A 14,015-nucleotide genomic window follows, 5' to 3' on the forward strand; every position below is an offset into this window, starting at 1 on the left:
GAATGTAGAGTAAAAAAGTAGTCAGAGCTGGTCAAGTGTGTTACGTCATAAATGACTAGAGTTTTCACACGTAGTATGTAGGATCTTTTAACAATTGCGAAATGTGAAATGGAAGAGGAGAATATGGAGGCCCAATGTCTGTTCTAGGAATGCATTAATGAGGTGATGGCAAACCATGGTTGTGAAAGGGAAGATTTCTTTGGTTTCATGGTAGACGAGGCTCAGGCTAACTAGAATGCAGTTCGACATGTGTTCGACATGTGTTCAATGGTGGGGAAAAAATGTCTTGACAGATAGGGAGAGGTCTTGTCTATTTCATTGGGAGCAGAGCATGGTTTCCAAAGCAACAAAGTAAGTGTGCGCTACATCTCAAGGATAGCACAAAGAAATATGCGAGAAGCGGTGCGTGGCTTCTACAGTGAAGCTACATCAATAGAGGCTCAATTGATATGTCAATGGTGGCACAATGGTCATGTGATGGATATGAATATGTTAGCAATGGACTCTTGGTTAAGCTGGTGGGAGGTGTGCATAGCACACTGGGGTTCAATCATGAAAACAATAGAGAGAAGTAATGATGGTCCAAATACCCCATGAACAAACCTAGTAGAAAGCAAGCATGGAAGTTGGCTTGTAGAGGAAGGATATATACGCGAAATTTCTCTTTACGGTGCATGTACTAGTGATATGGCAAATGGAATTTTGCAAAGCACTAAGGTAGACTCTTACTCTCAATGCAAGAACATAAGGACGGTACCAAGATTGGAGAAACTAAAATAATGGTTGTCCACAAGCCCAACCCAAGTGGTTCGAATAGTTAATCAGGCAATTAAAGGAACATCCATGTATAAGGTGCCTACCCCTCTCACTGCCGGTGACAAAGAAAGTGCACATCACAAGAGACCAGTTGTTGTGGTCATTGATGTTGATGATGAGGCCACACATTGACCAAAATATAATGCACATGTACAAGACCGCAAGTATTCTGGGAGGCCGCGGGGAAGATCGTTTTTAAGGAGCATGATACAAGCAATACTCCAGAAAGAAGAGCAGAAGTCACAATGTTTAGTGTCATTGAGCACAAGGTGAATGAAGCACTGTGGAGAATCCAAAGGACATGCATTGGAGCAAGATCACATGTAGCGTAATGCCATTAGGAATTTTTTGGACCCAAAGAGGGCCTCTTGGATTAACTTTTGATTAGGAATGGACCAATAGGAAGAGGGCTGGGTGCACATTTTTGACTTCTTTGACCCTAGGGGGCCTAGGCTTTGGTTTGCTAATGGGGCCTAATTACTACTCTTGTCCCCCTACCTCTTGGGCCCAAACTTAGAGGTCCCCCCACTTAGAATCGCGCAGATGAAAAACCCTAAAAATTAAAAATTTTTAATTTTTTCCCAAAAGTGTGTTTTCCCTCTCAAACTTTCCCCCCAACATACTCTAGGTTTGGAAAGCTCATTTTAAACCGCTTTCTTTCTCTTCTAAGCTCTCCATTGCTAATAGAAACTCCATACCTCTCAAGCTCTCCCTCCTTGTCAAGCTCCCTCAGTCTCAAGCTCCCTCTCCCTCTTTCTTCCTTTTCTAAGCTCTCCATTGCTGTAGAAACTCCATCCCTCTCAAGCTCTCCATTGCTGTAGAAACTCCATCCCTCTCAAGCTCTCCCTCCTTCTCAAGCTCCCTCCCTCTCAATCTCCCTCTCTCTCTCTCTCTCTCAAGCTCCCTCCCTCTCCATTGCTGCAGAAACTCTATCCCTCTTTAGTCTCCCCTAGGTTTAGGAAGCCCATTCTCAAACTCTAACCCTCTTTTAAGCTTTCCATTGCTGCACTGAAAACCCTGAACTTTATCTCCTCTCCACTCTTCTGTTGTAAAACAAGCTTTTCTTTTCTCTTCTTCTCTTTTCTTACCACCATGGCCTCTTCTAGTAATGTGAGAAGACCTAGGGAGAAGGTGGAAGAGCTTGTGCTACATAACACAAGAGATGAGAATGGAGTTTGGGCTCCAACAAGATTCAAGGTTGGGGCTTGGGTCTACATGCAGCCAAGCTCTAAGGGACCACATCGAGTGCGTCAATTGGGGAATATGCTACATCATTGGAAGGGGCGGCTACAAGGCTTCAAGCATACTAAGAAGGAAGGACTGGTTGCCATAGTGCAACATGTGTATACCCTTGGAGACCTGTACATTCAAGGCCAATGACCAAGGTTTCCTTCAAATTGTCAGTGTAACATAAACAAAGCTTTACCAAATGCTAATATTGGATTTTTTGTTTCAAATTTTCTCATGATTCTCCATTTTCTTCTCTCTCTCTGCAGATATTTTCCCCTCTAATTATGTTGAGGAACAACCACTACAAAGCCTCACTGGAGTTTTCTATGCTATGCATGCATCCATTGGAGAGGCAATGTTTGTATCTCAAAGCCCAAGTGATCTTGTATAGAACAATATCTTTTTCTTTTCTCACTCATATTTTGTAGATAAAAAACCAGGTTTATTTGGCAAGCTAGAAGAGATCCCCACCCCCCTCTTAACAATCCCAAATGGCCCAAACTTGAAGCGTGGACCATCTTATACTTAAAGTTTAAGATGGTAAGTGATATCAAGACATCACTCAAGTTTTCAAAGGCATCTAGGTCAGTAGGGATAAATTGGTTTTGTCCTTTACATGTTTTTGTGCACATGTTCAATTCCATGCCAATGCACCAAACAAAAATAATGTATATTTGTAAGGAGGTACGGTCTGACCTCATTCAAGGATTACTAGGAGAGGGTTGGGAGGTTAATGAGGGGTCACATCAACGTGATGTGTACAAGTGCAAAGTAGTAGATTCTACAGTTTCTTTCAGGTTCTTGAAGGCACGCTCTATTTTGTACATGCGTCTGCACTACCCAAGATGGATGCAAAAGCACGGGACATGGATCCCACTTCAAGCCTTAGAAGAAAATTATGCCTATTGAGGTAGCTGTGATGATGCAAAATGGATGGATTGAGTGAGTGGCAGCAAGCAAGCATTGGAGCCTAGCAGACCTGCATCAACACTTTAGCATCATGGGCTTTGACAATGTGGAAGAGTCAAGTTTCAAGTTGATGAGAAGAAAGGTATATTTGATTCCACTACTTATCTAGAGTTAACCCTTACACTTTCTGGTTATTGTGCCACTTTCTATATTTTTACAGATTGGGAAGCATAAGGAGGGGACAACCATGGTCTCAGAATCATGGCAAATGGGGGACCTTGAATTTTCAGCAGCAAGGTGCATAGCCCTACCAACACATAGTAGGCATGTGGAAGAGCTTGAAGATGAACTGAGTATATGGGAAAATAGCCTCTATTTTGATGCACGTGAGGGGCAAGAGTTTCAGGATCGAGGTGAAGGCAATGACAAGCTTTCAAGTCAACGAGGGAAATGGAGATCAACATGAAGTAAATGGGCAAAAAATGAAGACATTATAACAATTTTAGATTAGATGACATGCTTGTAATTTTGTAGCAGGCTCTTTTTTAACCAATCTTTGTTTAATTGAAATCTTAATTTTTGCAAACTATAATTTTTTTGTCTAGCGGTCGTGTGAAAAGGCCAAACTTTAAATTTTAACTATAAATAGCCAAAGGTGCCTTCTTTCTCATTTTCACGCGATAGAAACCAAGCACAAGCTCACACTATCTCTTTGCATTCACATGGCTACCCACTTTGACAACTTTTGTGAGTTCCTCTCCACCACCCCGTGGGCGGGCAAGAGCCAGCTCTTTGTCATGTTCTCTCATGAAATCGACTTTGAAAAGTCGCTCGCCCTTGCATCCCAACATTATGAGACGTAGATTGCATACATGGAGCAATACTTGGCTCCCCACTCCATCTCCTTTCCCCATTGCCCCAATGATCGATGGGTGCCTGTTGAGCTGTTTAAGTATATTCAACAATATGCCTGCCCCTACATCTAGCACCTTGAATGCTTCATCGCCATCTGCATCCCCATAGGAGCTTACTATACCTTCAATAAGCCGGAGGTGAAGAGGTTGGTAAGGGCAATTTAGGAACTAGGTTCCTCTCGTGGCTCACCACTTTTGCGTTCCTCATCCAGCGATGAGGATTCGGATGAGGAGGTAGAGATGCCTGCATTGCAGTTGGCAGGGTATTTGAGGGATGACAAGGAAGTGAAGGAAGTAGGAACGAGTGCTGGTGTAGAAGAGCAGCTTGCATCAGAGCACTTTCCAGAGGGTGCACAATCTACAACTGAACAGCCCACTGTAGTAGAAGATGCGGGGCCATCTTCCCCACAGCACGAGAGCAAGGTGCTGCCAGAGCTTGAGATCAATCTCTTGAGCACCATTGTGGTGGAAGGTGAAGAATACTTATTTATTCATGACCTTGAAAAGACAGCTGGATTGAGAATGGATGAATGCCTGGGCATTATATGTTCGCGATGTGAGGTGGACCTTGATACGTCCAACCTCGGTCCTCACCTAGATACCTCACCTAGATAGTGCTATATTACCCCTTGGAGAATCTATCGCAGAGACAGTTGCTTTGGTCAAAGAAATTGTGGTTGAGACCGCGAAGCAAGCCCTAGTTCCAGAGGAGGAATTCACAACCTTACAAGACAAGCTAGAGGCTGAAAAGGATACCCTTGCTGCTGGAGCAATGGAGGAGACCAAAGCACCAAAAAAGGATGAGGCTTAGTCCTCGATTGACCTCTCCGCCCCCCCACCAGTACTTTGGCAAAAGAAGACATTGAGCAAGAGGTAATAATCGACCTTTTACAACCTAGAAACATTTGTAATTATGTATAGGAAAATATTTTGATTTTTTCTTTGATTGCAGAGGGTGGTTGAAATTGACACATTTGCTAGGAGAGGCGGTGGCAGCAGAGACCAAGCCAAGGTCCATGGACATGATGCTGCATTGGCGCATTATCTTGGTCGACTTCCTGTGGATGGCATCGCCATTATCCATAGGGACTACACCCCTCAATCTGCCTTCACTCTCTTCTTTTTGAAAGCCCTCTCTAAGGTGCTCTGTGTAGCCTCTATGGCACAGATTGAGGGACTACACCCCTCAATCTGCCTTCACTCTCTTCTTTTTGAAAGCCCTCTCTAAGGTGCTCTGTGTAGCCTCTATGGCACAGAGCACCAAATGTATAGTTCTAATTAAAAAATCCCTTGCCTTCAATGTTTTTGGTTCTGGATTTAGGGGTAAGCTTCTTGCTCGTATAGGTATAGCCAAAAGCATAGGCATAGAGGATCCTCAAGAAATAGCCCAATCACTCCTTGAGCACACTCTGCCCATAACAAGATGAGGAAGCTCAATATTGTAAAGAAAGCTTTTGTAAAGATGATGTATCATTTCTTATTATGAATACAATATAATTTTTACAAACTTATTTTCATCAAGTATATCATTGTTTTTTTTAGTTTGTACTATCAATGTTTTTGTGAATGCATCAGAAATGACCCTGGGAGCCTGGGGGAGTAGTGCCAGAACAGCTTTCCCAGCCCTTTAGGAGCAATTCTGATGCATTGGATGATAAATAATATTTTTACACATGATTAAAGGTATTTTTATCTTGTAAATTACTGTTTCTCATAATCAATGTACTCAACTTGATTATAAATGTATCAAAAATGATTCTAAGTGGCTGGGGGAGCAGTGCCAGAACAGTGCGATTTCGAGCCTGCACCGCTGCTGTAGAGCCCAAATTCGCACTGTTCTGGCATAGTTTCCCCAGCCCTCCAGGAGCAATTTTGATGCATTGGATGACAAATAATGTATTTTTATACATGATTAAAGATATTTTTATTTTATAAATTACTGTTTTTATAATTAATATACTCAACTTCATTATAAATGCATCAAAAATGATCCTGAGTGGATGGGAAAGCAGTGCTGAACAGTGCAAAGTTTAAGCCTGCACCGCTGCTGCATAGCCTAAATTCGCACTGTTCTGGCATAGCTTCCTCAATCCTCCAGGAGCAATACTGATGCATTGGATGACAAACAATGTAATTTTACACATGATTAAAGCTGTTTTTATCTTATAAACTATTGTTTCTCACAATTACAGTACTCATCTTTATTACAAATGCATCAAAAATGATCCTGAGTGGCTGGGGGAGTAGTGCCAGAATAGTGCGAATTTTGAGCCTGCACTGCCGCTGCAGAGCCTAAATCCGCACTATTCTAGCATAGCTTCCCCAATCCTCTAGGAGCAATTCTGATGCATTGGATGCTAAACAATATAATTTTACACATGATTAAAACTATTTTTATCTTATAAACTATTATTTCTCACAATTAATGTACTCAACTTCATAACAAATGCATCAGAAATGATCCTGAGTTGTTGGGGGAGCAGTGCCAGAACAGTGCAAATTTTGAGCCTGCATTGCCGATGTAGAGCCTAAATTCGCACTATTCTGGCACAGCTTCCTCAGTCCTCCAGGAGCAATTCTGATGCATTGGATGATAAACACTATATTTTTACACATGATTAAAGGTGTTTTTTATCTTATAAACTAATATTTCTCACAATTAATGTGCTCAACTTCATTATAAATGCATCAAAAATGATCTTGAGTGGTTGGGGGAGCAGTGCCAGAACAGTGTGAATTTTCAGCCTGCACCGCCGCCGCTGCAGAGCCTGAATTCGCACTATTCTGGCATAGCTTCCCCAGTCCTCCAGGAGAAATTCTGATGCATTGGATGACAAACAATATAATTTTACACATGACTAAAGCTATTTTTATCTTATAAACTATTATTTCTAACAATTAATGTACTCAACTTCATAATAATAAATGCATCAGAAATGATCCTGAGTGGTTGGGGGAGCAGTGCCAGAACAGTGTGAATTTTGAGCCTGCACTGTCGATGCAGAGCCTAAATTCGCACTGTTCTGGCACAGCTTCCTCAGTCCTCCAGGAGAAATTCTGATGCATTGGATGATAAACACTATATTTTTACACATGATTAAAGGTGTTTTTATCTTATAAACTAATATTTCTCACAATTAGTGTGCTCAACTTCATTATAAATGCGTCAGAAATGATCCTGAGTGGTTGGGGGAGCAATGCGAACAGTGCAAATTTTCAGCTTGCACCGCCGCTCTGCAGAGCCTAAATTCGCACTATTATGGCATAGCTTCCCCAGTCCTCCAGGAGCATTTCTAATGCATTAGATGATAAACACTATATTTTTACACATGATTTAAGATGTTTTTACCTTATAAACTGCTATTTCTCAAAATAAATGCATCAGAAATGATCCTGAGTGGCTGGGGGAGCAGTGCCAGAACAGTGCGAATTTTGAGCCTGCACTGCCGTTGCAAAGCCTAAATTTGCACTGTTCTGGCGGAGCTTCCCCAGTCCTCTAGGAGCAATTCTGATGCATTAGATGATAAATACTATATTTTTACACATGATTTAAGATGTTTTTATCTTATAAACTGCTATTTCTCACAATTAGTGTGGTCAACTTCATTATAAATGCATCATAAATGCATCCTGAGTGGCTGGGGGAGTAGTGCCAGAACAGTGCGAATTTTGAACTTGCACCGCCGTTTGTAGAGCCTAAATTCGCACTGTTCTGGCATAGCTTCCCCAGTCCTCCAGGAGCAATTCTGATGCATTGGATGATAAACACTATATTTTTACACATGATTAAAGGTGTTTTTATCTTATAAACTACTATTTCTCACAATTAGTGTGCTCAACTTCATTATAAATGCATCAGAAATGATCCTGAGTGGCTAGGGGTGAAGTGCCAGAACATTGCGAATTTTGAGTCTACATCACCGTTGCAGAGGCCAAATTCGCACTGTTCTAGCACAGCCTCCTCAGCCCTCCAAGAGTATTTCTGATGCCTTGGGTGACAAACTGGCACATGATAGACACTCCATGTTAAACAAACATGATGACGCCGAGACATTGTAAGAGAAACTTAAAATTTTAATTATCAAAAGGTTACAAATGAAAGCCAGATAGGCTTGTTACAAAGGGGGGTTTGAAACAAAAGAGTTGCTTCAAAAACAAAGGTTAACATCTAAGATCTCTAGATCATGTCTCACCGCTCGCCTCGAATGCACCGAGCTAGTTGCATGTCCTTGGCAGATATGGTAATCCTCTTTGCATGTATTGCAAGGAGGTTGGTGTCTTCAAGAAGCCCAACAAGGTAAGCCTTGGAGGCTTCTTGCAATGCTTCAAGGGCAATCCCCTGCACACGAAACTCTGTTCTATATAGTTGGAGAATCTCCTTCACTGTGCGAGCAAAAGGGGCTCTTCTTATGAGCAACTCAGTGTTCCTTTGATAAAACCTTTCTTGTAGAGCCCTATGCCCTTGGCGCATCCTTCTCCTTGGAGGTCTCTGTGTTGTGTTAGTGCATTGGCGAGGTTGGGACTTCCTTGGCTTGAAGAGCTTGACCTTTCTACGATTGCATGCACTTGCAGGAACCTCCTCTTGGTCTCTCTCATAGTCGGAATCCTTCTCCTCCTGTTTCTGTGGTACTTGTATATCAAGTTCCTCCTGAGTAGTTCCTCCCGAGTAGGTAGGGGACCCTGTTCTAGTAGTAGGGTCTTGCCACCTATGGTGCTGCGCAATGTAGGAATGTTTTCACTAACCTAGTCGAACTGCTCATCATTGGCCTCTCTGTCTTGATCTCTGGGGTGGCTGATTGTGGGGTCTTCTTCACATGCTTCCTCCCACTAGAAGGGCCTGCATGTGTGTGCGCTGGTGTTGCTGTGGGAGGAGGGTTGGACTCTGGCGATCCCATTGGGCATGTCCTAGAATCCAAGGGGTCACTCTCTTCTGTGGTGTCGCCAGTATGTGGTTGTTGGGTGCCTTGCATTGTGTTTTGTGAATGCATGGTAACACGTGCGGTGTTCTTGGTGCGTGCCATATCCATGTACGACTATGCTAATGTGGTGATGTGCTGGTGTCCTTACGTGGGTGTCTACGTAGATCTTGAGCTCAAGCTCTCAAAAAAAGTGAAATGAAAATGAAGTGAGAGAAGAAACTATTAATAGTTTTTTTAAGGGGAAAAAAACCTAACTAAACTTATTTTCTTAGCCTTATTACATCTAGATTTATGCTGGTGCATGCACAACCCAACGCCTCCCTTGTCTTTGCAGCCTTGCGTGCCTATTGCGCAAGCTTAGATTGTTGGGCCCGCTCCCTAACCAATACCCTTCCAAAGGTTGTGCGATAAAACCAATTGAACATCTCTTGTAGATAGTTTGTACGTGTTCCTCCTACAGAAGCTCCACCTCTATGTCTTGTATTTTTGAAATAAACCCCTCTTGCTTTATAATGTGATTTCTCCATCCCTTGGGTACTCCACATGTCGAGCGATCCATACTTGTTCATGAAATATGCACCATGCGCATAAACTATGTGCTGTACACATGACAATAGAATTTAATTAGAAAAAGTCAAGGTTAAAACACCAATTTATTTTTTTACTGTACAACTTACCATATAGTGTGTTACTTTACTCTCTCCCCAAGCACCTAGCACACTTTTGGTGAATTCTATGATATGTTGTTGGAATGATGCTCGTTCTTGGGTAGTTGTGCTACTTTGATTCATAATGCGAACCATGTTATTGAAATTTATCCAAAGTTGTTTGCGCATATTTACAAGAGCTAGCATTGGACAATCTACATTTGGTGATTGCACACAGGTCTCTCCAGAGTCTCCAAGTCTTCTTTGAATTCTCTATGTTTGCTGGCTTCTCCAAAAATCTCCTTGCCTTTGATCCCCAGTCATGAAGACCTTTTAAGCAACCTCGTATGACATACCAGAGGCCTGCTTATTCATTCCAATTTTCACGTTTCCGCCATGGTAGCCCAGAGAATTCAAAAGATGCTCTAATTTACCAAGGGCTGCAACTTTCCTCTCTTGTGCAGGCATTGCGAATGCATAATCGATATGGCACTGAAGCGAACGATCAAAGATTCTCATGAATGCATGAAGTGTGCAAAAGTGAATATTCTTTAGTGGAAAATTAATGATGGGGCTCCAATTTGAATTCCTATTTGGTTGTCCTAGCATATCACGAGACATGACACCTTCCACCCATCTTTCATTTGGTTGTTCCTCATCTTCATCATCATCAGTTGACTCGGTTGGATCTACTACATCTTCTTGTTGCTTCTTCCCTTTCTTGGGACCTTTTGAGGCATTCTTCTCAACAGAACCAACCTTCTGTATACCTTTTCCATTTGTCTTTTTTTGCCTAGGAATATCAATCTGAGCATTGCAGTATGGACAAGGCCATCTTGATGTTGGGCCTTGAGCACAACCCATCATGTATTTAATTGTCTTCAAATCTCCCCCAAGATGCCAATCCACCTTGAACTTTCCTATGTTTTCTACATCTAAAAGTTGACCATCAATTTGCTTTTTGATTACATCTGTTATTTAGGGATTCCTTTCAAACATCCATGTCAATACCTCATGTGTCTCCTTCAGTACCTCGAATGCACCAAGCCACCAGACCTCTTTCTCAGATTGCACACTAAAACTTGGTTTGGTAGTCTTTTCCCATGCACAAATCATGGCCTCATTCATGAGCGTAATGCTCATACATTCTAGCTTCTGACCTTTCACAATTTGGCACTCATCTAGCTTGAGCACAAATGAAAGTGTGCTCCCCAAATGGTAATTTACAATATTCAAAACAAAATAATCGTCTTCATTTTCTACTGAAAAACATGAATAGTAGCAATTGCAAGTTGTCACCTTCTGGTGAAAGACCATAGAACTTCACCATAGCTTGTTGTAGTCTCTCAAAATGAACAAAGATGTTATTGTAAACATCATAGTGAAATTTTGTACTTGTTGTCTTGATTTTCTTTCTGCTCGATCCTGTGTCTAATGTTAGTGTGTCCTCAAATCCTGATCTTTCTCTTCAGGATTTTGCAAGAAGTAGCGTGCGGATTTGCCTTCTATGTAGTGATCTCGAAAGAAGACTTTTATAATGTCAGAGATGTCTGCGAACTTTGGAGTCTTCAAGTATTTCCAAATGGCGCGAGCTCTGCCAGAATCCATACTATTGCCAACTTTAGGAATTATCCACTGGCGCTCAAAAAGTACTTCCCACTTCTCATCATTTTCAGTAGGATGACACCAAGTGTCACCGGCCACTTGTTGAGAATGTAATTCTCCATGTACACAAAGGCACGTTCAAAGACATTGACTAGTGTGAGGCACACCCTGTTCTTGAGGTCACCTTGGCCAAACTTGGCGTACAAGGTTCTACCTCTGGACATCTCTTTTGCAGAAACGTTATGAACATGAGATCGGAAGTGAGCCTTATGCAAATCCTTGAGACAGTGGGCTGACCATGCCCTCGAAGGTGTGCATTTTGACCTGATGCAAGGTGCGGCACATGACAATTGCCCCGGCTAGTTTGTTCACATTCCACATTAAGTGTTTCTTCACAGACTTCTCCACGACGATGATGGATGTAGAGACTATACAAGCAACCATTTGGAAGTGCATATGGTGAAGTGTACCACCTCTTTTGAGGGAGAAAAGTGCCTGAGTACAATTATGTTGCACAAACTCGACAAGGTTATCCCAGAGGGACATATCGACATCGTTGTTGCCAATCTCGACAGTTATAGATACCTCGAGCATATTCAGATTAGCACAAGTCGGAAACTTCGAGCATGCAGGCACCGGGTCAGGCGCCCAAGCAGGAGAAGAAACTGGGTGGCTGCCTACATTTCTCCTCTTGGTGGTAGCACATGACGTTTCAGAGCTGCCTGTGAGATCCCTATCCCCACTGCGCATTGAATTCAGGGGTGCTAGCAGCGGAAGTAGCACTTCTTGCACGGGGCAGGGTCCCACACTCGGGGCCTCGCCCACGGATATCCAGATAAGAGACTAATCCATCGGTTCTCCCAAAACCGAACCCGAAAAAACTTCCCTTGCCCGGAAAGCACAGGCGATTCCTCCAGATTAACTTTTCTCTAACGTAGTCAAAAGCCTTAACTAACTGAACTGATCTGAATGAACCTGTAAGTCCCATAGTCAGATCAGGGAAAAGATTGCACTTGGATCACAACCGTTGATTCTTTTCCATAGAACAATTTTTGTCTGGGATTTACTTCATCTATCGTACCATAACAGAATTGAGTCTCAATTTAGGGATCCATCAGTCCAGCCTAACCCCATCTAGTCCCATGGGTTAGCCAACCGCCCAACCATTGTAGTGATGGGATCCAATTAGGAATTCGGTTAGGTTTTGTCCCGGGTACCAGGGAGGAAAAGAGTTCCCACCAGGCCCCCTAGCCGGATAAGGCTATCACATTCATTCACATCCCTTATCCTTCATTCACATCCCTTATCATTCATACCTATCCAATTTACATCATATCTCATCGCCTCTATTCTCGTTCATATCCATCACATTCACATCCACATATATTCTTCCACATACATCCTCATCCCATGCTTATCACATTCACATCCACATCTATCCAAATCTTTTATGCATCACTTTATGCATAAAAATCAATATTGGTGAAAGTAACACTTTCATAATAAAAATATGTCCAATATGCATCTTTCTATGCATAGAAATTAATTCTAATAAAAATAACACTTTTATAATAAAAATATTTCCAATATGCATCATTCTATGCATAGAATGAAAATAACACTTTTAGAATACACAAACGGAGGTGATTACTCTTTTTGAATAACATAAAGATAAAACTTATTTCCACAAAATTAAGAAAATTTTGCCATAACCTCCTTTGTATGGCTCACCATTTCTCAATTTTTACATTCTAAATCAACTTAGAATTTACCCCAAGATGAATTTAGCAGTCTAATTTAATCAATTTCCATTTTTTAAGAGAAAACACTTAGAATTTACCCCAAGATGAATTTAGCACTCTAATTTAATCAATTCTCATTTTTTAAGAGAAAACAATACGGAAAGTTTAACTCTATTTATTTGATTACACATCTTGGATAAAGAAGGGCTGACTTTAATGAAGAGAAGGGGGAAGCCTTTCCATTAAGGCATAACATCCAATTTCAATTTAAAAGAAGCAAGAAATCATAAAACCATAGAATAGAATTAGAAAAAAGTAGAATTTCTAACTTACATGGAGTTTTGTGAGCTATCCTTTGGCTTGAGGGATTGAGGGTTCTAGTCTTGCTTGGATAAAGAGTGGCCACCAATTCTTTGTAGAGGAAATAGTAAAAAACAAGTGAATTATTAATGAATTCAATGTTTTTGACTCTGGGGCGGAGTAGAGTAACAGTGCATAAAACACTATTAAGCTTTTACAAAAGGGGAGGCTTCTATTTATAGGAAAAAGTGAGCCTCTAACTAAGCAAACTGATTCTAGAATTTTTCAGATCAGTTTGGTCACTTTTTGACCATTTTTAGGTCAGTTTAGCTTACTTTTTGGTTCTAGTTGAAACAGGAGAGAGGAGAGATGAAAATATCTCATTATTTGTGAGTTTAAAACTCATCCACACATGTGAAATAGGCGCCTCTTTCATGAGGGGAATTCCCCCACACTGAGGTGTCAAAAATGCATCATTTCCTCTAAATATCTCTTCTTTTTTTTAAACTAATAACCTTGTCCTTAGTCAACTCTTCATCTTATGTGAGTATTTACTCATTTTTGGGGGGATTTTTGTAAGAAGAATAGTTGGAATCAGCATAAACGAAAGTAATAAAAGCAGAGGAACATCACCTAAAGAACGAGCTCTGCGCTTGACTCCCTTCAAGTTCTCTAAACCAGCAAAACCTTCTAGAGGCGAGGAGGGATGCTCTCCTTGTTAGATTCAGATAGAGCTTTTCTACAAGGCGAACGGATTGGATTTGTAGGCATTGAACCCATAGGAGACACGATAGGTAGGCAAGGAGTGACGCAAGCACACATGTAGGAATAGAGTTTGTTCTTCTACGACAGTGCGATGCACGAATGGAAGGAGACGGCTTAGACATGACGAAGAAAGCATGCAAAACTAGCATCGATAGTTGCATATATAGG

Source organism: Cibotium barometz, chromosome 14 (genome assembly GCF_041138505.1).
Source record: "Cibotium barometz isolate CiBa-2024 chromosome 14, ASM4113850v1, whole genome shotgun sequence".
Taxonomy (NCBI): domain Eukaryota; kingdom Viridiplantae; phylum Streptophyta; class Polypodiopsida; order Cyatheales; family Cibotiaceae; genus Cibotium; species Cibotium barometz.